This window comes from Phyllobates terribilis, unplaced genomic scaffold, assembly GCF_046119375.1.
Source record: "Phyllobates terribilis strain yellow unplaced genomic scaffold, ASM4611937v1 Scaffold_1__5_contigs__length_1240528914, whole genome shotgun sequence".
Classification (NCBI taxonomy): Eukaryota; Metazoa; Chordata; class Amphibia; order Anura; family Dendrobatidae; genus Phyllobates; species Phyllobates terribilis.
Window position 1 is genome coordinate 971,780,605 of NW_027362761.1, and position 26,043 is coordinate 971,806,647.

The 26,043-nt window shown below is 50.4% G+C and overlaps 1 long non-coding RNA gene and 1 other non-coding gene across 2 annotated transcripts in view; one reads left to right on the forward strand and one right to left on the reverse strand.

Moving 5' to 3' along the window:
- Window positions 1-26,043, reverse strand: part of LOC141172158 (uncharacterized) — a 69,858-nt gene that overhangs the window by 13,970 nt on the left and 29,845 nt on the right. Inside the window, exon 3 of the long non-coding RNA XR_012252428.1 lies at window positions 12,972-13,017. This is a non-coding gene — a long non-coding RNA (uncharacterized lncRNA). The remainder of the gene's footprint in view (window positions 1-12,971; window positions 13,018-26,043) is intronic.
- On the forward strand, window positions 24,748-24,819 carry TRNAC-GCA (transfer RNA cysteine (anticodon GCA)). The gene has a single exon. It is a non-coding gene; the product is annotated as a tRNA-Cys (tRNA).

A 26,043-nucleotide genomic window follows, 5' to 3' on the forward strand; every position in this document is an offset into this window, starting at 1 on the left:
ATGCCTGGAAGGGGCATTGATTATTTTTTTGTTCCTGCACCTCTCTATTCCTGAGATATGGCCCCCTCTTCCCTGTATGTGTAACCGTGCACTGCAGGTGGTAGCCCGGCAACTCTTAATAGGGCTTGCATGGACAGGCTTTGCACAAGACAGTCAGCTTAGCAGGCCCCAGGTGAACCCTGGCCTTCATCCTTTAACCTCTATAAGTGTATCTAGACTTATGAAGGGCTCCCAGTGTTACATTCAAAGAGTGGCTGCTGGCCGGTGGAGATGGCTGGCAGAGAATTGTCCTGATGCCATATCTAAACCAGGAGCTCAAAGTTAATAAGTTAATAAGTTAAAATAAGCCAAGGTCAAGGACTAAACAACAGGAAATTCAGGATACAGGGCTAAACAAAACAACAGACCAGGATAAATACAGCTGACAACTAATGGGTAACCAGCGTGACTACAACTGATAATATCCACACTGCAGAAAGACATAGACTACCTGTCTGGCCAGGACCACAAGTCCCAACCAGAGAAACATAAAAAGGATTGGGCCTACATCCTCAACGTCGTCTGCAGTGCAAGCGCGGCACCACCTAGCGTCAGAAGCAACAGTCATAGAAGAGGGTTCCAACACAGACATAATGGTATATAATTCTTGTCTTATTATCCAACTGTGTGTAGTCCTCAAGAAGATGTCCACAGAGATGAGTTGAATACCATGTCCATTTGACTAAAAAGACTAGATTTACATAGAGGGAAGAACGGGGGCATATCTCAGGAATCAGAAAGGTGCTGTAACAAAACAAAAATAACTGTAGAGTTTGAAGAACAACAGCATTTACACAATGTAAAAAAATGATATGTTTATGGTAAGTGATGAGTCTTCTTTAACTTCCCAAAAGCTTTAACTCTCCAGACAGTCTGCATTTTCCTGTGCAATGACAATCTAAAACGTCACTGCAGAGTAAGCAGCGATCAGGCTATCGCCGGGTGCCAGGAGGGAGCAAGAACTGCTAGGATCTACCACCCCAGGCTAGCTCTGTTGTTCAACCAGGAGGTTGAATTTGCCCTGTAAGTGGAGCTAATATACCAGCCTCAGTTACAGATAAAATCAACAATATACGAATGCATTACAATGTTAAAATGCCTCACAAAGGCCTTTTATGTCTTTATGGGTGGGGGCACAATGTGTAAAATAAATAAATAAAACAAAATTGAAAAACGAAAGCGACAGCCAGTTCAAATCTCTATTTCTAATTAACTGATAGCATTTTTAGAGCAATTAAAACTACATTTATGAAAAAAAATCTGAAAATGTGTCCAGTCAGGAAAAGGGAAAAATGGCCCAGTCCTGAACTGGTAAAAAAGAAATATCTTTACGACAGAAGTTAGTAAATTAAAGCAACCTATAATATGACCTAATAGATTAGTAAAATGCAGCTTGCTCTAACCCAAGAGCAAGAAGGTGGAATTTATGTAGAAAAAAAATAGCCAAATTAGTTCTCTTGCTTTGCACTGAGGAAAGGCAAATATCCCAAAACACGTCTGCAAATTGCGCTTCTGGTTTTGCTTTTTATCCTAAGTCATATGGTAATGCTCGTTAAAGGGTCGATATTGACTTTTAGGATTGCTACTTCCAACAGGTGGCACTAGAGTTCCAGTTCTCTTCCTCTCTGAAGAGGTGATTTGCATATTTAAATTCCCCAGGAAGCATTGCACAGCCTATAATTCTCTTTATTAACTTGATCTTTTTTTTTATTGACAACGAGCAATATCCATATTTCAATCTCCAGTAAAATATCAAAAAAATATTTTAGCTCATCTAAAAAAGAGGAGAGTGCCTGTTCACATGTTCTCCTGCTATCTGTTATAGCTTCTTACATTAATTTGTAAGTCAAACACGTAAAAGTGAGATGAAGGAATAAGAGGTGATGCAGGTAAGTGTTAGGTGGATATCAATGGGGAAAATTGTGTATATTGTAAATGGGATTGGTGAAAAACTTTGGGGTAAGGCATATCTCCCAAGTGTCCCGTATTCAGCGGGACTGTCCCGATTTGAGGGCTCAGTCCCACGTTCCGTCGCAGCATAGCTGTTCTTTCAGAAAGTGCACTATGGGCCCAGTGAGTCGGGAGACCCCGGTACCAGCGCCCGAGAGTGGGCCCCCCCCCCCTCTTCCTCAGGGCCCCGGCACTTGCCATAGTAACTTAGCTCTCCTTGCTCCTCCGCCGCTCTGACGTCTTCTGTGACGTGTCAGGGCAGAGGTGTGCTGACGTCACTACACTGCGTCCTCTGCTCTGACAGTGCAGAGTGCGGGAAGACACTGAGGACTCCTGACCTGCCGCCAGCGAGGAGAGGTGAGTATTTGATTTTTTATATATATATATATATATATATATATATATATATATATATATATATATATATATGAGGCCCATAACATCCGTGACTATATATGGGCCCATACTGTATGTGGCTACATATATGGGGCCTATACTGTATGTGGCTATATATGGGGCTCATACTGTATGTGGTTATATATGGGACCCATACTGTATGTGGCTATATATTGGGCCCATACTGTATTTGGATATATTTGGGGCCCATACTATATGTGGCTATATATGGGGCCCATACTGTGTGTAGCTATATATGGGGCACATATTGTATGTAGCTATATATGGGGCCCATACTGAGTAGAGCAATATATGGGGCCCATAGTGAATGGAGCATTATATGGGGCCCATACTGAATGGAGCAATATATGGGCCCCAAACTGAATGGATCATTACATGGGTCCCGTACTGAATGGAACAATATATGGGGCCCGTTATACTGTATGGAGCAATATATGGGGCCCATACTGAATGGAGCAATGTATGTGGCCCATACTGAATTGAGCAATATATGGGGCCCATACTGAATTGAGCAATATATGGGGCCCATACTGAATGGAGCAATATATGGGGCCTATACTGTATGGAGCAATATATGGGGCCCGTACTGAATGGAGCTATATATGTTGCCCATTATTCTGCATGGAGCATTATATAGGACCCATTATTCTGTATGGAGCATTATATGGGACCCATTTTCTGTATGGAGCATTATATGGGGCCCATTATTCGGTATGAAGCAAAATATGAAACCCATTCTGCATTGAGCATTATATGGGGCCCATTATTCTGTATGGAGCATTATATTGGCTCACTAGATGGTGGCCCGATTCTAACGCATCGGGTATTCTAGAATATGTATGCGGCCGACCGGGCGCAACTAATCAGCAAAGCAATGTTTAAATGGGTTGCGCACTACTTTAAATTAACCCCCCAATTTATCCCCCTGGGGCCCCTAATGAATTTTGGAGGACCGGGGAGCGAGGCCGCCGGTCTGGGTACTTCTGCTGCGAGCAGCCGGGAGATGACCGGCTAGCACAGGGTGAGCATGGGAGCGGGTGAGCGTGGGAGCGGGTGAGCATGGGAGGGTGAGGGTGTGAGCGTGTGAGGGTGAGCGTGGAAGCGTGTGAGGGTGAGCGTGGGAGCGTCAGAGTGTGAATGTCCGAGCGTGAGCGTCAGAGCGTGAGCGTCAGAGCGTGAGTGTGAGCATCCGAGCGTGAGCGTCCGAGCGTGAGCATCAGAGCATGAGCGTGAGCGTCAGAGCGTGAACGTGAGCGTCAGAGCGTGAGCGTCAGAGCGTGAGCGTCAGAGCGTGAACGTCAGAGCGTGAGCGTCAGAGCGTGAACATGAGCGTCCGAGCCTGAGCGTCAGAGCCTGAGCGTCAGAGCATGAGCGTCAGAGCATCAGAGCGTGAGCGTAAGAGCGTGAGCGTCAGAGCGTGAGCGTCAGAGCGTGAACGTCAGAGCGTGAACGTGAGCGTCAGAGCGTGAGAGTCAGAGCGTGAGTGTCAGAGCGTGAGCGTCAGAGCGTGAGCGTGTGAGCGTCAGAGCGTGAGCGTGAGCGTCCGAGCGTGAGCGTCAGAGCATCAGAGCGTCAGAGCGTGAGCTTCAGAGCGTGAGCGTGGGCGTCAGAGCATGAGCGTCAGAGCATCAGAGCGTGAGCGTCAGAGCGTGAGCGTCAGAGCGTGAGCGTCCGAGCGTGAGCGTCAGAGCGTGAGCGTCAGAGCGTGAGCATCAGAGCGTGAGCGTGATCGTCAGAGCGTGAGTGTCCGAGCGTGAGCATCCGAGCGTGAGCGTCAGAGCGTGAGCGTCAGAGTCTGAGCGTGAGTGTCAGAGTCTGAGCGTCAGAGCGTGAGCGTCAGAGTCTGAGCGTGAGCGTCAGAGTCTGAGCGTCAGAGCGTGAGCGTCAGAGCGTGAGCGTGAGCGTCAGAGCGTGAGCGTCAGAGCGTGAGCGTCAGAGTCTGAGCGTGAGTGTCAGAGTCTGAGCGTCAGAGCGTGAGCGTCAGAGTCTGAGCGTGAGCGTCAGAGCGTGAACGTGAGCGTCCGAGCGTGAGCGTCCGAGCGTGAGCGTCAGAGTGTGAGCGTGAGCGTCAGAGCGTGAACGTGAGCGTCCGAGCGTGAGCGTCCGAGCGTGAGCATGTGAGCGTCCGAGCGTGAGCGTCCGAGCGTGAGCGTCCGAGCGTGAGCGTTAGAGTGTGAGCGTCAGAGCGTCAGAGTCTGAGCGTGAGCGTCAGAGCGTGAGCGTCAGAGTCTAAGCGTGAGCGTCAGAGCGTGAACGTGAGCATCAGAGCGTGAGCGTGAGCTCCGAGCGTGAGCGTGTGAGCGTCAGAACGTGAGCGTCAGAGCGTGAGTGTGAGCGTCAGAGTGAGCTCCGAGCGTGAGCGTGTGAGCGTCAGAGCGTGAGCGTCAGAGCGTGAGTGTGAGCGTCAGAGCGTGAGCGTCAGAGCGTGAGCTTCATAGCGTGAGCGTCAGAGCGTGAGCATGTGAGCGTCAGAGCGGGAGCGTCAGAGCGTGAGCATGAGCGTCAGAGCGTGAATGTGAGCGTCCGAGCGTGAGCGTCCGAGCGTGAGCGTGTGAGCGTCAGCGTGAGCGTCAGAGCGTGAGCATCCGAGCGTGAGCGTCAGAGCGTGAGCGTCAGAGCGTGAGCGTCAGAGTCTGAGCGTCAGAGCCTGAGCGTAAGAGCGTGAACGTGAGCGTCCGAGCGTGAGCGTCCGAGCGTGAGCGTCAGAGCGTGAGCGTTAGAGCGTGAGCGTCAGAGCGTCAGAGTCTGAGCGTGAGCGTCAGAGCGTGAGCGTCAGAGTCTAAGCGTGAGCGTCAGAGCGTGAACGTGAGCGTCAGAGCGTGAGCGTGAGCTCCGAGCGTGAGCGTGAGCTCCGAGCGTGAGCGTGTGAGCGTCAGAGCGTGAGCGTCAGAGCGTGAGTGTGAGCGTCAGAGCGTGAGCGTGAGCTCCGAGCGTGAGCGTGTGAGCGTCAGAGCGTGAGCGTCAGAGCGTGAGCATGAGCGTCAGAGCGTGAGCATGAGCGTCAGAGCGTGAATGTGAGCGTCCGAGCGTGAGCGCGTCAGCGTGAGCGTCAGAGCGTGAGCATCCGAGCGTGAGCGTCAGAGCGTGAGCGTCAGAGTCTGAGCGTCAGAGTCTGAGCGTCAGAGCCTGAGCGTGAGCGTCAGAGCGTGAGCGTGAGCGTCAGAGCGTGAACGTGAGCGTCCGAGCGTGAGCGTCCGAGCGTGAGCTTGTGAGCGTCAGAGCTTGAGCGTCCGAGCGTGAGCGTTAGAGCGTGAGCGTCAGAGCGTCAGAGTCTGAGCGTGAGCGTCAGAGCGTGAGCGTCAGAGTCTAAGCGTGAGCGTCAGAGCGTGAACGTGAGCGTCAGAGCGTGAGCGTGAGCGTGTGAGCGTCAGAGCGTGAGCGTCAGAGCGTGAGTGTGAGCGTCAGAGCGTGAGCGTGAGCGTCAGAGCGTCAGAGCGTGAGCATCAGAGCGTGAGTGTGAGCGTCAGAGCGTGAGCTTCATAGCGTGAGCGTCAGAGCGTGAGCATGTGAGTGTCAGAGCGTGAACGTGAGCGTCCGAGCATGAGCGTCCGAGCGTGAGCATGTGAGCGTCAGAGCGTGAGCGTCCGAGCGTGAGCGTCCGAGCGTGAGCGTCAGAGCGTCAGAGTCTGAGCGTGAGCGTCAGAGCGTGAGCGTCAGAGTCTAAGCGTGAGCGTGAACTTGAGCGTCAGAGCGTGAACGTGAGCGTCAGAGCGTGAGCGTGTGAGCGTCAGAGCGTGAGCGTCAGAGCGTGAGTGTGAGCGTCAGAGTGAGCTCCGAGCGTGAGCGTGTGAGCGTCAGAGCGTGAGCGTCAGAGCGTGAGTGTGAGCATCAGAGCGTGAGCGTCAGAGCGTGAGCTTCATAGCGTGAGCGTCAGAGCGTGAGCATGTGAGCGTCAGAGCGGGAGCGTCAGAGCGTGAGCATGAGCGTCAGAGCGTGAATGTGAGCGTCAGAGCGTGAGCGTCCGAGCGTGAGTGTGAGCGTCAGCGTGAGCGTCAGAGCGTGAGCATCCGAGCGTGAGTGTCAGAGCGTGAGTGTCAGAGCGTAAAAGTGAGCGTCCGAGCGTGAGCATGTGAGCGTCAGAGCGTGAGCGTCCGAGCGTGAGCGTCCGAGCGTGAGCGTTAGAGCGTGAGCGTCAGAGCGTCAGAGTCTGAGCGTGAGCGTCAGAACGTGAACGTGAGCGTCAGAGCGTGAGCGTGAGCTCCGAGCGTGAGCGTGTGAGCGTCAGAGCGTGAGCGTGAGCTCCGAGCGTGAGCGTGTGAGCGTCAGAGCGGGAGCGTCAGAGCGTGAGCATGAGCGTCAGAGCGTGAGCGTCCGAGCGTGAGCGTCCGAGCGTGAGCGTTAGAGCGTGAGCGTCAGAGCGTCAGAGTCTGAGCGTGAGCGTCAGAACGTGAACGTGAGCGTCAGAGCGTGAGCGTGAGCTCCGAGCGTGAGCGTGTGAGCGTCAGAGCGGGAGCGTCAGAGCGTGAGCATGAGCGTCAGAGCGTGAATGTGAGCGTCAGAGCGTGAGCGTCCGAGCGTGAGTGTGAGCGTCAGCGTGAGCGTCAGAGCGTGAGCATCCGAGCGTGAGTGTCAGAGCGTGAGCGTCAGAGCGTAAACGTGAGCGTCCGAGCGTGAGCGTCCGAGCGTGAGCATGTGAGCGTCAGAGCGTGAGCGTCCGAGCGTGAGCGTTAGAGCGTGAGCGTCAGAGCGTCAGAGTCTGAGCGTGAGCGTCAGAGCGTGAACGTGAGCGTCAGAGCGTGAGCGTGAGCTCCGAGCGTGAGCGTGTGAGCGTCAGAGCGTGAGCGTGAGCTCCGAGCGTGAGCGTGTGAGCGTCAGAGCGTGAGCGTCAGAGCGTGAGTGTGAGCGTCAGAGCGTGAGCGTCAGAGCGTGAGCTTCATAGCGTGAGCGTCAGAGCGTCAGAGCGGGAGCGTCAGAGCGGGAGCATGAGCGTCAGAGCGTGAATGTGAGCGTCCGAGCGTGAGCGTCTGAGCGTGAGCGTGAGCGTGTGAGCGTCAGCGTGAGCGTCCGAGCGTGAGCGTCAGAGCGTGAGCGTCAGAGCGTGAGCATCAGAGTCTGAGCGTCAGAGTCTGAGCGTCAGAGCCTGAGCGTGAGCGTCAGAGCGTCAGAACGTGAGCGTCAGAGCGTGAGCGTGAGCGTCAGAGCGTGAGCGTCAGAGCGTGAGTGTGAGCGTCAGAGCGTGAGCGTCAGAGCGTGAGCTTCATAGCGTGAGCGTCAGAGCGTGAGCATGTGAGCGTCAGAGCGTGAGTGTGAGCGTCAGAGCGTGAGCGTCAGAGCGTGAGCTTCATAGCGTGAGCGTCAGAGCGTGAGCGTGAGCGTCAGAGCGTGAGCGTCAGAGCGTGAGCGTCAGAGCGTGAGCGTCAGAGCGTGAGCATGTGAGCGTCAGAGCGGGAGCGTCTGAGCATGAGCGTCAGAACGTGAGCGTCCGAGCGTGAGCGTCCGAGCGTGAGCGTCAGAGCGTGAGCGTGTGAGCGTCAGCGTGAGCGTTCGAGCGTGAGCCTCAGAGCGTGAGCATCCGAGCGTGAGCGTCAGAGCGTGAGAGTCAGAGTCTGAGCGTCAGAGTCTGAGCGTGAGCATCAGAGTCTGAGCGTGAGCGTCAGAGCGTCAGAACGTGAGCATCAGAGCGTGAGCGTGAGCGTCAGAGCGTGAGTGTGAGCGTCAGAGCGTGAGCGTCAGAGCGTGAGCTTCATAGCGTGAGCGTCAGAGCGTGAGCGTCTGAGCGTCAGAGCGTGAGCATGTGAGCGTCAGCGTGAGCGTCAGAGCGTGAGCGTCAGAGCGTGAACATGAGCGTCCGAGTGTGAGCGTCAGAGCGTGAGCGTCAGAGCGTGAACGTGAGCGTCCGAGCATGAGCGTCCGAGCGTGAGCGTCAGAGCGTGAGCGTCCGAGCGTGAGTGTGAGCGTCAGCGTGAGCGTCCGAGCGTGAGCGTCAGAGCGTGAGCATCCGAGCGTGAGCGTCAGAGCGTGAGCGTCAGAGTCTGAGCGTCAGAGTCTGAGCATCAAAGCCTCAGCGTGAGCGTCAAAGCGTGAGCGTCAGAGCGTGAGCGTCAGAGCGTGAACGTGAGCGTCCGAGCGTGAGCGTCCGAGCGTGAGCATGTGAGCATCAGAGCGTGAGCGTCCGAGCGTGAGCGTTAGAGCGTGAGCGTCAGAGCATCAGAGTCTGAGCGTGAGCGTCAGAGCGTGAGCGTCAGAGTCTAAGCGTGAGCGTCAAAGCGTGAACGTGAGCGTCAGAGCGTGAACGTGAGCTCCGAGCGTGAGCGTGTGAGCGTCAGAGCGTGAGCGTGAGCTCCGAGCGTGAGCGAGCGTCAGAGCGTGAGCGTCAGAGCGTGAGTGTGAGCGTCAGAGCGTGAGCGTCAGAGCGTGAGCTTCATAGCGTGAGCGTCAGAGCGTCAGAGCGGGAGCGTCAGAGCGGGAGCATGAGCGTCAGAGCGTGAATGTGAGCGTCCGAGCGTGAGCGTCTGAGCGTGAGCGTGTGAGCGTCAGCGTGAGCGTCCGAGCGTGAGCGTCAGAGCGTGAGCATCCGAGCGTGAGCGTCAGAGCGTGAGCGTCAGAGTCTGAGCGTCAGAGTCTGAGCGTCAGAGCCTGAGCGTGAGCGTCAGAGCGTCAGAACGTGAGCGTCAGAGCGTGAGCGTGAGCATCAGAGCGTGAGCGTTCGAGCGTGAGCGTCAGAGCGTGAGCGTCAGAGCGTGAGCGTGAGCGTCAGAGCGTGAGCGTCAGAGCGTGAGCTTCATAGCGTGAGCGTCAGAGCGTGAGCATGTGAGCGTCAGAGCGTGAGTGTGAGCGTCAGAGCGTGAGTGTGAGCGTCAGAGCGTGAGCGTCAGAGCGTGAGCTTCATAGCGTGAGCGTCAGAGCGTGAGCATGTGAGCGTCAGAGCGGGAGCGTCTGAGCGTGAGCGTCAGAGCGTGAACGTGAGCGTCCGAGCGTGAGCGTCAGAGCGTGAGCGTCAGAGCGTGAGCGTGTGAGCGTCAGCGTGAGCCTCAGAGCGTGAGCATCCGAGCGTGAGCGTCAGAGCGTGAGCGTCAGAGTCTGAGCGTCAGAGTCTGAGCGTCAGAGTCTGAGCGTGAGCATCAGAGTCTGAGCGTGAGCGTCAGAGCGTCAGAACGTGAGCATCAGAGCGTGAGCGTGAGCATCAGAGCGTTCGAGCGTGAGCGTCAGAGCGTGAGCGTCAGAGCGTGAGTGTGAGCTTCATAGCGTGAGCGTCAGAGCGTGAGCGTCTGAGCGTCAGAGCGTGAGCATGTGAGCGTCAGAGCGTGAGCGTCAGAGCGTGAGCGTCAGAGCGTGAACGTGAGCGTCCGAGCGTGAGCGTCAGAGCGTGAGCGTCAGAGCGTGAGTGTCAGAGCGTGAGCGTCAGAGCGTGAACATCAGAGCGTGAGTGTGAGCGTCAAAGCGTGAGTGTCAGAGCGTGAGCGTCAGAGTGTGAGCGTCAGAGCGTGAGTGTGAGCGTCAGAGCGTGAGCGTCAGAGCGTGAGTGTCAGAGCGTGAGCGTCAGAGCGTGAACATCAGAGCGTGAGTGTGAGCGTCAAAGCGTGAGTGTCAGAGCGTGAGCGTCAGAGTGTGAGCGTCAGAGCGTGAGTGTGAGCGTCAGAGCGTGAGCTTCAGAGCGTGAGCGTCAGAGCGTGAGCGCCAGAGCGTGAGCGTCAGAGCGTGAGCGCCAGAGCGTGAGCGTCAGAGCGTGAGCGTGAGAGCGTGAGCGTGAGAGCGTGAGCGTGAGCGCCAGAGCGTGAACGTGAGCGTCCGAGCATGAGCATCCGAGCGTGAGCGTCAGAGCGTGAGCGTCAGAGCGTGAACATGAGCGTCAGAGCGTGAGCGTCCGAGTGTGAGCGTCCGAGCGTGAGCGTCCGAGCGTGAGCGTGTGAGCGTCAGAGCGTGAGCGTCAGAGCGTGAGCATCCTAGCGTGAGCGTCAGAGCGTGAGCGTCAGAGTCTGAGCGTGAGCGTCAGAGCGTGAGTGTCAGAGCGTGAGCGTCAGAGCGTGAGCGTCAGAGCGTGAGTGTGAGCGTCAAAGCGTGAGTGTCAGAGCGTGAGCGTCAGAGTGTCAGCGTCAGAGCGTGAGTGTGAGCGTCAGAGCGTGAGCTTCAGAGCGTGAGCTTCAGAGCGTGAGCGTCAGAGCGTGAGCGTCAGAGCGTGAGCGCCAGAGCGTGAGCGTCAGAGCGTGAGCGTTAGATCGTGAGCGTGAGAGCGTGAGCGTGAGCGCCAGAGCGTGAACGTGAGCGTCCGAGCGTGAGCGTCAGAGCGTGAGCGTCAGTGTGTGAGCGTGAGCATCAGAGCGTGAGCGTCCGAGCGTGAGTATCAGAGCGTGAGCGTCATAGCGTGAGCGTCAGAGCGTGAGAGCGTCAGAGCTTGAGCGTCAGAGCGTGAGCGTCCGAGCGTGAGCGCCCGAGCGTGAGCGTCAGAGCGTGAGCGTCAGAGCGTGAGCGTCTGAGGGTGTGAGGTTGAGCGGGTGAGGGTAAGCCGCTAACGGCCGACATCTTGTTCTCAAATCCCGCATCGCTGATTGGCCGCGGCCTGACCAATCAGCGACGTGGGATTTCCTGGACAGACAGACACACAGACAGACAGACAGACAGACGGGATAAGACAATTATATATATTAGATTACTCTGTATTGAGCATTATATGGGGCCCATTATTCTGTATGGTGCATTATATGCGTTCGATTATTATCTATGGAGTATTATATGGGGTCCATTATTCCGTATGGAACATTATATTGGCTCATTATTCTGTATGGAGCATTATATGGGGCCCATTATTCTGTATGCAGCATTATATGGGTTCCATTATTCTGTATAGTGCATTATATGCGCTTGATTATTATCTATGGAGCATTATATGGGGCCCATTATTCTGTATGCAGCATTATATGGGGCCCATTATTCTGTTTACAGCATTATATGGGATTCATTATTCTGTAAGGTGCATTATATGGGGTCCATTATATTCTGTATGGAGCATTATATGGGACCCATTATTCTGTATGGAGCATTATATGGGGCCCGTACTGTATGGAGCTATATATGGGGCCCATTATTCTGCAAGGGGCATTATATGGGACCCATTATTCTGTATGGAGCATTATATGGGACCCATTTTCTGTATGGAGCATTATATGGGGCCCATTATTCGGTATGGATTATTATATGGGGTCAATTATTCTGTATGGAGCAAAATATGGGGCCCATACTGCATTGTGCATTATATGGGGCCCATTATTCTGTATGGAGCAATAGCTTGGGTCACTATTCTGTATGGAACATTATATGGGGCCCATTATTCTGTATGGTGCATTATGTTCGATTATTATCTATGGAGCATTATATGGGACCCATTATTCTGTTTACAGCATTATATGGGGTCCATTATTCTGTAAGGTGCATTATATGGGGCCCATTATTCTGTATGCAGCATTATATGGGACCCATTATTCTGTATGTAGCATTATATGGGGCCCGTACTGTATGGAGCTATATATGGGGCCCATTATTCTGTATGGATATTATATGGGACGTACAAAATGAAGTTAGTGTATCAGCTCACCAGTCCTTGTATAAAGGTTTTTCCGGCTGTGCACGGATCATGAAGCTTGTTTCAGCAAACAAGTTGAAATCCCAATAGAAAAAATAGGATCCAGCACCTTCAGTCCGGAAATTTTTATTTAAAAAAAACAAAAAAAAAAACAACCAACAACATTATTCTGTATGGAGCAATATATGGGGCTCATTATGCTGTATGGAGGATTTAGTGGTGCCCATATCACTGTATGGAGGACTGTACTGTCCGGTCTGCACTGTCCGCTGCGAGGATTTGCTGGTTTCTGAGCTATTGTAGAATTTACAATAGATATCACTCATGTAATGTAAGAAGTGAAATCTTTGCATTGTACTATACCTATATTTCTCTGCGGTATCTGTGCATCATGAATCATGGTATGTGTGAAAGGGGCCACTGAGACTCTTTCGCCCGGGGCCCGTGAAAATCTGGAACCTCCCTGGGAGAAAGAAATGGTAAATGGGCGTGGATTGGCGTGTGTCTAGGGGCGTGTCCAAACTTTGCCACAACGCCTAACGCGCGCCACATGATGTGTCCTTCTTTCTCTTCTTCCAAAGTTGGGAGATAAGGGTAAGGACAGAACGGAGGACAATTACAGGAATGACTGTCTAATTGACAGATAGTTGAGGGGGTGCATTCTGAAACCCCTGCCCCAAGCACCAAGAGATTTTATTCTGTTATTCATGAACCTCCAAAGCCCACAGCCACTTGGTTAAAACCAGTGTATCGTCTGACAATACTTGCTTTAATGTTAAATGTGAGGAAAAAGAGCTATTACAGATTTGATGTGTATTTTTAATTCCTATTTTGGCAATAGGAGACTTAGTAATTATAAAATGTAGGCCTATTTGCCCTTCTCTATAGTGTCCACAATCTAATGTCAGAATATGATCCCTGCCACCTGTAAAGCAGAGTTTTATGCTAATCACACTTTACCCTGGTCAGTATAGATAAGTTGCTTGCTATCTGAATTCTTCTTTCAGTTGGAGCCACCTAGTGGCAGCATGATGAAAGTGTCTCTTACCTTGTGCGAAATTTGTTCTCTTCTTCCAGGGTGGACAAGCGACAACCTGCAAATGCAGAGCGCCGTATAAAGTAATTCAGTAAGGTCTTTTAGTAGAGACACAATGGGGAGTATATATTACATGTCACAATGTAAGCAGATAATTGATAAATTCTTATAACAGTTGCTACTATTGTTGAAATCCGTGTGTCGTAGGCCTCTTTTACACCATGTTTTTGTGGTGTACTAAACAATTCATTTTGTTCTGTGAAAAAACGTGTTTATATGGATATGTTTGTATTTGGATAGAATACAATAAGAAAGCGTATTTCAAATGAGTATCAGTTTGACATACTGAACATTTTTGGACATATCCGTTTCGTTCTGCTTTTTTACAGGATGAAAATAATGCAGCTGCTGCGCTTCTCTATGCTTTAAAGGGAATCTGTCACCACATTTGAGTGATCTAATCTATTAATTTGGGCATACAGGTTATAGACTGCTGAAAAAAGTCATCCCTGTATGCCTCATATCAGATGCCTTGTTGTTGAGAAATCTGCTTTTATCCAATTATGTATCTGACCTCTTCCAGGCTATGGGGAGAACACTACCTGGAAGATAAGTCTGCCTCCGCACTTCATTATGCTATGCATCGCCTCCCATAGCGTCATTCGGTCCCTGTGATGTCGGGCGCTTGGTTGGATATCTCGGGCCTGCACATTCCCAGTGCTGTCATTCCTCTTTGGTGTTCCGTGCTCCTATGGACATAGGCTTCACATTGCTTCTGTGCAGTCGCATCACTAGTACTTCCACTCCCAGTGATCTCCAGCGCGCAGACACCTTGTGCTACACAAGGGACTCTCTGTCATTTGACCTCTTGGTCTGCAGCAACTGGCAGTACGCCACTGGTCTAAATTGAAGATCAGGTCTGTGCCTGTTACTGATCCAGCCACGGGCCCATCACCCTCATCTCATCAGTCCATAAGACCTATGGAGAGTCTGTGTTCAGACATTTTCTTGACCAATTTTGATGTGTGAACTTCTGTGTCTTGTTCAGTGGTGGTCGGGTTTCAGCCTCCCTTACCTTCCTCATGTCTCTGAGCACTGAACATCTTGTACTTCTGGGCTCTCCACAGAGGCTGCAGGGCTGGAATTTGACAGCACTGGAGGATAATGGGTTCCTGGTCGCTTCATGTTTGATTCTTCTCAAATCTTTGGCTGATAATGTACGTCTTTTTTTCTCAACACATTTTTTGCAACCCTGTTGACTATTTGCAACAAAACTTTTGATGGTTCTGTGATCACGCCCCAACATCTTAGGAATTTCAAGAGTGTTTGAATTGCTCTGTAAAACATTATACAATTTTTGATTTTTTTACTAGTACTTGTGTAGTCCACTGCCTCCTCCTTCATTCTCCCTTTGCATTTTAGCTCTGACGTGTCAGTGCATCGGGCGCGATGGAGTCACTACTTCACGCCCGCTGTGCCGAGCAGTCAAGAGCTTCAGAACATATGCTATGGAGACTGGAGAAGTGGGGGAACGAGGAGGAAAGTATTCATTCATTTATCTTTTTAAATCAAAGATAACATTGTGGGGGTCATTATACTGATTGGAGTTCTATAAGGGTGCATTATATTATATGGAAGGCAAGGTGGGGCACATTATACTGTATGGAGGACTGTGTGGGGACCATTATAGTGTATGGAGGACCAGGGCCGGCTCCAGGTTTTCGTGGGCCCCGGGCGAAAGAGTCTCAGTGGGCCCCTTTAACACATACCACCAGTCATGACGCACAGATACAGCAGAGAAATATAAGTATACAATACAGGGCCCAGGCTGTCCCCTCATCTTTCACATATGCAAACATGCACACACACACAGTAGGCAGACGTGCACGCACACGCACAGTAGGCAGACATGCACACACGCATACACAGTACGCAGGCATGCACAGTACGCAGACATGCACACACGCACAGTACGCAGACATGTGCACACACAGTACGCAGACATACACACAGTACACAGACATACACATAATACGCAGACATGCACACGCACACAGTACGCAGACATGCACACATACACACAGTACGCAGACATGCACACACAAACAGTACGCAGACATGCACACACAAACAGTACGCAGACATGCACACACACAGTACACAGACATGCACATGCTGTCACGGGTGTGTCAGATGTGAAAGACAGTCGCCCTGCAGTTGGTTGCAGGAGATCTCTTTGTTTGGCTTTGCAGACACCTTCCTAATCTGTTTCACACTAGAACCCAATGGTTACGTCCCTCCTGCTGTAATTGACACCCAGGCCTGGGTGTATAAATAGTTTCACATTGCAACAGGGAGGTGCCGGTGATACTCACATGTTTCCATGTGAATGCTTGGAGCTCTCAGACTGCTAACTTCGTCTGTGGTGCCAGGAGGACGTTTTGAGTTATCTCTCTGAAGTCGGCTAAAGCTAAGTTACTTTCCCCCGTGTTTGTCTCTCTTGTTGTCTTTAGTTGTTAGTAGGGATTGATTAGTACTTACCCCCCACTTTCCTATCCAGGGCCAAGCGCTAGGGAAATACAGGGCCTAGGTTCCTGTGCAGCGATTGGTGAGGAACCAATATAGGAACTGTTAGGGGAGACAGGGTGATATCAGATCAGCCTTGGAGGTCTCCACTTATCCCTTTCCTTAGAGTCTGGGCTCCCTTCCCCTCTTCCCTTTGTGTTGCACTTAGTCTTTCCCACACCTTGCGTGACACATTCACACAATACGCAGACATGCACACAGTACGCAGACATGCACACACACATGCACACAGTACACAGACATGCGCACACACACAGTATGCAGACATGCGCACACACACGGTAAGCAGACATGCGCACACATGCCGGCATGCACACACATACACAAACATATACACAGATACGTACACATACAGACATACATACATATTTGAAACAAATTCTTAAAAACACATATTAAACAGACATAAATATATACACAGTTATACACCCTGACGTACAAAGATATTCACATCATACATGCACACATACACACATATTAGAAATATTTTTAATATGGGGATTGGGGAAGCTGGCAACTAGCCTCGCTCACCTGTCCCCGGCCTGTGACCCGTTCACCTCCTCTGGCATGTAGCTGTGCAGGGCCACCGGTATGTCTGTCTGCTATTAATGATGCGGCAGGGGCGACACGAAAGCACAATTAAAGGCGCAGTGTCTCCCCTGCCGTGTCATTACTACCAGACACAGACACACAGTGCACTGCGCGCAGTCATGTCTGGTAAAGTGCCGGAAATCAAGCAGCGCTGCCAGTCCTGCAGAGTGGCCTGGGCCCTGATGGCGAGTGGGCCCCTCTGATGGTCCAGGACCCCGGCACTTGCCCGGGTGCGCCGGGTGCTGATGCCGGCCCTGTGGAGGACTATGTGGGGCTCATTATACTGTATGAAAGACTATGTGGGGCCCATTATACTGTATGGAGGACTATGTGGTGCCCATTATTCTTTATGGAGGACTATGTGGGGCCATTATTCTGTATGGAGGGCTATGTGGGGGCCATTCTGCTGCATGGAGCACTATGTACTATGTGGGGTCAATTCTATTGTATTGAGGACTGTTTGGGGCACATTATACTTCATGGAAGGCAATGTGGGGCCCATTTTACTGCATGGAAGGCAATATGGGGCCCATTATACTGTATGGAAAGCTATGTGGGGCCCATTGTTCTATATGGAAGGCAATGAGTGGACCATTATACTGCATGAAGAGCTATGTGGGGCCCATTATACTACATGGAAGGCTATGTGGGGGACATTATAATATTTTGAGGACTATGTGGGGGCCATTATACTATTTGGAGGGCTATGTAGGAGCCTTTATACTTTATGGAAGGCTATGTGGGTGCCATTATACTGTTTTGAGGACTATGTGGGGGCCTTCATACTGCTTGGAGGGCTATGTGGAGGCCATTATACTGTATGCGAGCAATTATACAGTGTGAAGGTTTGTGTGGGGTCTATCATAATGTGTGGGGGCCTGTGTGGGACCATTATGCTGATTGGAAGGCTGTGTGGGGACATTATACTGTTTGGAGGGCTAGTGGGGGCCATTATACTGTTTGCAGGGCTATGTGGGGGGCCATTATACTGCTTGTAGGGCTACAGAGATACCATAATACTGTATGCAAGCCATTATACAGTGTAGAGGGCTGTGTTGTGTCCATTATGCTGTGTTGGGGCCATTGTATTGTTTGTTTGGAGGGCGGCATGGGGGTCACAGTTGGGGCATCATACCGTGTTGGGGTCACCAAACTTTGCCAGGTGAGTTGAAGGGGGGTACAGTAGGGTCATAATAAGGTGCGTGTGCAAGGTACTGTGTTGGGGGGGGGGCAATTTTGTTGGCATCATACTTTATGGGGCAATCTAGAGGCTTCAATGGGACGAAAATTACTTTGTAAGCTCTACAACATTGTGAGATATGCTCTTCTGTGTGTTTGAATATTCTTTTCTTTTCTTTTATAGGGAGGGGGGGCCAATTAGAACTTCTGCTATGGGACCCCATGATTTCTATATATGCCGCTGATTCAGACACCAGCAAGGTGGAGGTGGGATACTGCTATGGGTTGGTATTATTAAAGATCAGCTAATTGGGCCTTTTGGGTTTGAAGATGGACTCAAAATCAATTCCCAAACACACTGCCAGTTTTTCGAAGACACTTTCGGTCTAGATTTTCTGTCTACTTTCATAATAAATAATAGAACCAGCATAGTGTATGGGATTTTACAACATCTTAAAAGTAATCTATAATCAGAAAATGACTTATTATTTAAATCAGATTTTTATGTGAAATGAGGATAACTTTTTAACCCCTTACTGACATCTGCTGTACATGTACGGCGCAAGCTGGTAGCGGGTGTATGGAGCAGGCTTATTGTTTAAATCAGATTTTTTGTGAAATGAGGATAACTTTTTAACCCCTTACTGACATCTGCTGTACATGTACGGCGCAAGCTGGTAGCGGGTGTATGGAGCAGGCTCATGGGGTGAGCTCGCCCCATACTCGGCAGGTAGTGATGAGCGATAGTGATGAGCAAGTATGTTTTGTTAACCCTTTCGCCGAGTATACTTAGCCGAGCACCGAGTATTTATAGCGTGCTCCGGCTTTAAGTTTTCATCGCTCCGTGAACATGATTTGCGACTGTTTGACAGATTTAATACATGTGAGGAATGCTTGTTTTTCCAGCATTCCTCACATGTATTAAATCTGTCAAACAGTTGCAAATCATGTTCACGGAGCGACGAAAACTTAAAGCCCAAGCACGCTATAAATACTCGTGCTCGGCCGAGCATACTCGGCCAAAGGGATAACAAAACATACTCGCTCATCACTAATGAGCGAGAACTAAAATGCTAGGGTACTCGTTGCTCGGGTCGAGCAAATTGGAATACTCAGGTGCTCGACCCGAGCAACGAGCCCAATGTAAGTCTATGGGAAACTCGAGCATTTTTCAGGCGGCTCCCCCCGGCGGTCTGCAGAGGGCCTAAAAATTGCCCAAATCGATGGGAACAGTGCTTACATGGGGACAGCATGGGGAAGACCACTGGAAGCATTTCTGACTCCCAGGTCACTTCTGTCAACAATGTTGTCAGAGGTATTACACCACTTTTACGGACTCACAATAAAACATACCAAAACGAAACCAAAATGGATTTTCCTGGGAAATATGTTAAGGAACATCCTTTCCATGACATGTACAATGTATATAAAGTAAAATAAATAACCAAAAACAAAAATACTCCTCCACACCTTGGGCTATGTTCACACGTAGCGTTTTTGCACTTTTGCATTGCTTTATCTGGCCATGTGGTGTGTGACACATCATCAGACACATGCATACAGTGCTGAAAAGTAATGGGAACAGCATGGGGAAGACCTCTGGAAGCATCTCTGACTCCTAGGTCACTGCCTAAAAGTGTGCCCATCATAAGTGATCCTTGGCGCATGCGAAGATGCCTCCCGCCATGAACCTGTCGTTGCAGACTTGCAACAATCACCGTCCACGTCCTTGTTCCACTGCAGCATTCAGTTGTCCCTACCCCATTCCTTGGAATGCAAGCGCAAGTATGCAGGCAGCCAGGCACCCACAGGCTGCAATACTATACTGCCAAATTTTTGACAGCTGCTTGCACTTGAAATGTGGCCTTTTAAGCTCGTGGAGGCGGAAGCTTTTCATAACCTCATGCCGGCGGCAGCCGGGTGTCCATACTCGGTCCCCAGCCGTCACTATATTTCACGGTATCGCCTCCGCATTCCACAAGCACGGGTCCCACAACATTACCCGTGCCCTCCCCAGTGCACTTACTGGGAAGGACCGCCTAACCACAAACATGTGGACAGGTGAATGAGGCCAGGGACGGTACGGAGCCAGTCCACAACTTTTTTTGCTGACAGTTATATTTAGCTCGGTGAAAGGACTGGCATAGAGGGAAACCCTATCTACCCTGCATGTCATTTCTCACAGGAAGTCCTGTAATGCAGCTTGTTGCAGAAGCAATGGCAGCCCGTCCAACATCAACTCGCCCTTGTCGGTGGTGCTTTGACACACACACATCTGTCTTTGCGCATTTAATTTCTTGAATACAGAGTTGGACAATGGCCTGATCTGTAATGCGGTTTGAGAAATAACATGCATAAGCATGGCCAATCCACATTAAAAAAGCAGCCATAGAGTGTCCGGGAACCTTCCCCCACACTTCTCTTAGCCAGGGCTGCTTTTCGGCAGGGTTGGATGGGCCCACCAGAGAACTGGAGACTCCTCCGGCGGGCCCTGGCTTCTCTTTCAGGAGAGTTCATAGTGCCGAGGTGAGGCCATGATGATGATAGAGGCCACCATCTGCTTAGTTTTCTGTTACTTGGAATGCAAGTGCAAGTATGCAGCCAGCCACCCACCCACAGGCCGCAACACTAAACTGCCAGATTTCTGGGCAGCTTTTTGCACTTGAAATATGGCCTTTTAAGCTCGTGGAGGCGGAAGCTTTTCACAACCTCATGCTGGCGGCGGCCGGGTGTCCATACTCGGTCCCCAGCCGCCACTATATTTCCCGGTATCGCCTCCGTCTTCCACAAGCACCAGTCCCACAACATTACCCGTGCCCTCCCCAGTGCACTTACTGGGAAGGACCGCCTAACCACAAACACGTGGACAGGTGAATGTGGCCAGGGACAGTACGGAGCCAGTCCACAACTTTTTTTGCTGACAGTTGTATTTAGCTCAGTGAAAGGACTGGCATAGAGGGAAACCCTATCTACCCTGCGTGTCATTTCTCACACGAAGTCCTGTAAAGCTGCTTTCACTTGAAATGTGGCCTTTTAGGCTCGTGGAGGCGGAAGCTTTTCACAACCACATGCATCATGTCCATACTCGGTCCCCAGCCGTCACTATTTCTCCCGGTGTTGTCTCTGTGGCGCCCTGCTGCGCATTGGTGCCACAGAACCCAGAAGGGTGCATGGATGGACTTCTCCACAAGAGGCCCTCACACATTCACACACCTCCACCCTACCACCTCAGAGCAGCAGAGGAAGCCCTGAAAGGGACATATAAAGGGAGGGTGGAGCTAGGCAGCGCAGTTAGTTGTTAGCTCAGACAGAAGTGAGTCTGTGAGCTGAGAGCGTGCCGACGCTCAGAGAGCGGTGAAGACGCAGCACGCCAGCTGCGGAGTAGTGAGGGCCCCGAGTGTGGTCGACGGCGAGGAGAAAAGGAGAGTGGAGCTAAGGGGGCAGAGGAGCATAGTAAGCTCACCCCGTTATACAAACCGGACACCGGGTCCGAGCCTACAGGGACCCTTTACACCCAGTAGGAATAACCAGAATCCCAGGAGGACTACAAGTCCCTGGCAAACCTGAAGCTAGACATCTACAGGACCAGGAACCAAGAAGGCCCCGACATCCAGGGAAAGTGGTTACCAACCAGAGGTCCTACTTCAGAGCAACAGGTGAAGTAAAAGCAGGACACATAGTCTAGGCTCAGTTGCAGGCTGGCCAGGAACATACACAGAGACAGACACGGATCAGGAGGCCCTATACCCGCTCACTGGGGTGAAGTCCAAAAGTGCACCCTTCACCTGGAGTACCCTGGACCGTACCTAACAACAGCACCAGTAAAGGTAATGAAGCAAATCCCCTGTCTCTGTCCGTTACTTCTGCTGCACTATCACTCCCCCTGCACCACAACGCCCAGCGCAACCTGCATCATTCTCACTGCCCTGAGGCCTACTCCACCTGTGGGGAGCCGTTCCATCTCAAGCTGCCCTATCATCTGCCTCAGTGGACTGTTGCAGCGCTGGTGATCCTCACCAGACACCACAGGTGTCACGACAAATCCCCTATAAATATCCCCTTTTTGCACTGACCGCCCTGGGTCATGGACCGGGCCAGCCACCGTGATCTCCCCCAAAAGCAGCCATAAGGTCCGGCTGCGGAGTACCCTACGGCCCTGGGGGCGAGTCATCTCCGTCTTCTACAAGCGCGGGTCCCTGAACATTACTGCTGGTACTTTTCTGTGGGAATTTTCTTGCCTCCTACCAGCCTGGAATATTTCCAGCAAACTATGGTACTACGCCATGGTATTAGCACTGCCCCCAGTACCAGTAGCGAAGACATCCCTAATTTCCTTCTCAGGAATTTTATTTGGCAGACTGAGTGGCTGCCCAAATACATTTTCTCACAAAGGAGCTGAAGATAGAGTGGCAGTAGGTGCAAGTTTCTCCAGCCTGTTGGATATTAGAGGCTGAACGGCAGCACATTGGATCAGTGGTTAGCACTGAAAACTTGCAGTGCTGGGATCCTGGGTTCAAATCCCAGCAAGGACAACATCTGCAAGGACTTTGTATGTTCTCTCCATGTTTGCATGTGTTTCCTCCTCAGTAAAAAAGCAGCCATAGAGTGTCCAGGAACTGTTCCACACACTTTTCTTAGCCAGGACTGCTTCTTGGCAGGGTTGGACGGTCCCACTAGAGAATCCTCTGGTGTGCCTTGGCTTCTACCTCAGGAGAGTTCATGATAGCGCTAACTTTGCAGCTGCTATGGGGCTCTTGAGCGGGTGAGAAAGCTTAGCCCTCAGAATCAAATCCTCTGGTGGGCACAATGTTTTTCAATCTGAAACAGCTTCTCAGTGGGAGTTGTATTTCACCACAGCCATATTCTTTAGCTCGGTGAAAGGACTAGCATAGAGGGAAACCGTATCTACCCCGGCTGTCATTTCTCCGTCACCAGGTTCCGCCCATTGTCACACACGACCATGCCTGGCTGTATGTTCAGCGATGAGAGCCACAGATCAGGCTGCTGTGTTACAGCTTTCAACAACTCTGCAGTGCTGGGCGGTTTGTCAATTAACCATTAAGCATGTTATCTTCAGCACAGCCTGTTGCCGCTTGGCCAAGGCAGTGCTGCAGTGCTGTCAGCTTGTGACTGATGTGGTCATTTTGGAGATGGAGGAGGAGGTGCATGAGCTGAACAATGTGATTACATTGTTGTTAAATTGGTGACGCTGTTTTTTATACTAAAGAAAGATCTTATTGTTTTGGGGTTTTTTACGTTTTTTTTTTTAAGACAAATGCATTCACCGGGAAATGTCATTTTAACATTTTACAACCTTATCTGGCAATGTGGTGTGTGACACATCATCAGACACATCCTGTTTTATTTATGATGGAGGGACTCTGAAAGTCATAAAGCCTATTTTTATAGGGACATCAGACGGCCCTTACTATTCTTAAAAGGCCAGTAGTCGGCCGTAGCTATTGTTAGAGAGCCATCAGCCGGCTATGCTTTGTTGTTCCCATTATTAACAAGTGGGTCTCCTATACTGTTATTGCGTATCCAGTGACTGCAAGGGTTGGCAAAAATTTGGACACAACCCAATACCCCTTTGAAGAGACATAGTGGAGGGTCTCAGTAAAAAAAATGTTCCCATTATAAAGGAGCGGGTCTCCTATAGTGGTAATGCCCATGCTGTGACTGCAAGGGCTGCCAAAATTTGGGAAAAACCCCGCTAAGTATTTAAAGACACATAGAGCAGGGCCACAGTAACAAGTTATGACATGTTCCCATTAGAAAGGAGAGGGTCTGCTATACAGTTATAGGGTATGCAGTGAGTCCAACGGCTGACAATTTTAGTAAAAACCCCACTTAGAATTTAAAGACACATAGAGCAGGGCCACAGTAACAAGTTATGACATGTTCCCATTAGAAAGCAGAGGGTCTGCTATACAGTTATAGGGTATGCAGTGAGTCCAACGGCTGACAATTTTAGGAAAAACCCCACTAAGAATTTAAAGACACACAGATCAGGGCCACAGTAACAAGGTACGACATGTTCCCATTAGAAAGGAGAGGGTCTGCTATATAGTTATAGGGTATGCAATGAGTCCAACGGCTGACAATTTTAGGAAAAACCCCACTAACAATTTAAAGACACATGGAGCAGGGCCACAGTAACAAGTACGACATGTTCCCATTAGAATGGAGACAGTCTGCTATACAGTTATAGGGTATGCAGTGAGTCCAACGGCTGACAATTTTAGGAAAAACCCCACTAAGAATTTAAAGACACACAGAGCAGGGCCACAGTAACAAGGTACGACATGTTCCCATTAGAAAGGAGAGAGTCTGCTATACAGTTATAGGGTATGCAGTGAGTCCAACGGCTGACCAATTTTAGGAAAAACCCCACTAAGAATTTAAAGACACACAGAGCAGGGCCACAGTAACGACAAATTCCCATTAGAAAGGAGAGAGTCTCCCATAGTGTTGGCCTATGCAGTGAATGCAAGGGCTGCCAAAAATTTGGAGGCGCTTCAATGCCCATTGGAAGAGACGTGGAGGAGGGCCTCATAAAAAATGTTCCCATTAGAAAGGAGCGGTCCTCCTATACTTGTAATGCCCATGCACTAAGTGTATGGGCTGACAAACATTTATCCCATTTACATGAACAAACTGTATAAAAAAAATTTTTTACGGGCATCATAAACACCCTTTAAAAAAATTAGGTGGGTGCTGCATCACGGACCACGGACACCCTGGTGATATGGTGGTGGAGGATGGGGAGAAGGAGGAGGACAAGAGCAAATAGCCAAAATCAGGAAGCGTATACCCATGTGTGGGTGTGAAAAGGTGCATGGGAATACACCTCCCAAGAAAAGACACTGGATTGGAGTTTATGTTACGCTGCTCTCATTCGATGGTGTTGAGAAGTCTGGCTCAATCCAGCCCTTGTTCATTTTTATAAGAGTCAGCCTGTCAGCATTTTCAGTTGACAGGCGGATGCGCTTATCAGTTATTCAGTTATCAGTTATAATTCCACCAGCGGCACTAAAAACCCGCTCTGATAAAACGCTGGCACAGGGCAGGCCAGAACCTCCAAGGCGAAGAGAGCCAGTTCATTCCACGTATCCAGCTTGGATACCCAATAATTATAAGGCAAAGCGGAATCACGGAGGACGTTGGTACGGTCGACAAGGTACTCCCTCAGCATCTTCCCAAACTTTGCACTCCTTGTGAGAGTACCCCGTGCCTCAGGGCCTGTCCGATGGGAGGGTCTGAGAAAACTCTCCCAGAACTTTTACAGTGTTCCCCTGCCTCTGCTGGATTGAAGTTGTGTCTCTCTCGCCTGTACTCCTTGGTTGTCCAACAAGTGTGCCCTCTGCCGCCAGCGCTTTCAGATGGGAATTTTTTTAATAGTTCCGCAACAAGGGCCTTCTGGTCAAGTTTTGGGGGTATAGCTCAGTGGTAGAGCATTTGACTGCAGATCAAGAGGTCCTTGGTTCAACTCCGAGTGCCCCCTGAAGATAAATTTTCCACTGCGACCTTCACCCCTCTTCCAAGGAACATTGATATTGTCTTTTTTTTCCACTGTAACCTCCACCAGTCTTCTAAGGGGCATTGATATTTTCTTTTTATTCCACTGCGACCTCCACCACTCTTCCAAGGGGCATCGATAATGTCTTTTTAATCCACTGCGACCTCCACCACTCTTCCAAGGTGCATTAAAACCGTCTTGTTATGCTACTGTGACCTCCACGTCTCTTCCAAGGGGCATTAAACCGTCAATTTAAACCACTCTGAACTCCACAGCTCTTGCAAGAGGCATTGATATTATCTTTTTATTCCACTGTAACCTCCACCACTCTTCCAAGGGGCATTGATTTTGTCTTTTTAATCCACTGCGAGCTCCATCACTCTTCCAAGAAGCATTAAAACCATCTTGTTTAGCTACTCTGACCTCCACGTCTATTCCACTTTGCCTTAAAACCTTCTGGTTAAACCACTGTGAACTCCAAAGCTCTTCCAAGGGGCATTGATATTGTCTTTTTATTCCACTGTAACCTCCACCACTCTTCCAAGGGGCATTGATATTGTCTTTTTATTTTACTACGACCTCCTCCACTCTTCCAAGGGGCATTAATATTATCTTTTTATTCCACTGCGAACTCCACCACTCTTCCAAGGGTTATTGATATTGTCTTTTTATTCCACTGTAACCTCCAACACTCTTCCAAGGGGCATTGATATGGTCTTTTTATTCCACTGCGACCTCCACCTCTCTTCCAAGGGGCATTAAAACCATCTCCTAGACGTTAAGCTTACTGGTCTATAGTTCCCAGGGTCACTTTTACACCCCTTTTTGAATATTGGTACCACATTTGCTTGGCGCCAGTCTAGTGGGACAGTCCCTGTCCATAAAGAGTGCTTGAATATAAGATACAGCGGTCTGTCTATCGCATTACTTAATTCTTTTAGTACCCGGGGGTGTATGCCATCTGGGCCTGGTGACTTGTCTATTTTGATATTATTTAGGCGTTTCTGAACTTCCTTCTGGGTTAGGTGGGTGATATTTAGCGGAGGGTTTACTTTATCACTCTGCATTTCCTCCGATAAATGTGCCAGACGGAAGCTGTAGCTGACTTTCTAAAATGGGCACACAGGCGGCGTACTTTAACAAGCAGATCCGGCAGCTCCGGGTAGGATTTGAGAAACCGCTGAACCATGAGGTTAAGCACATGGGCCA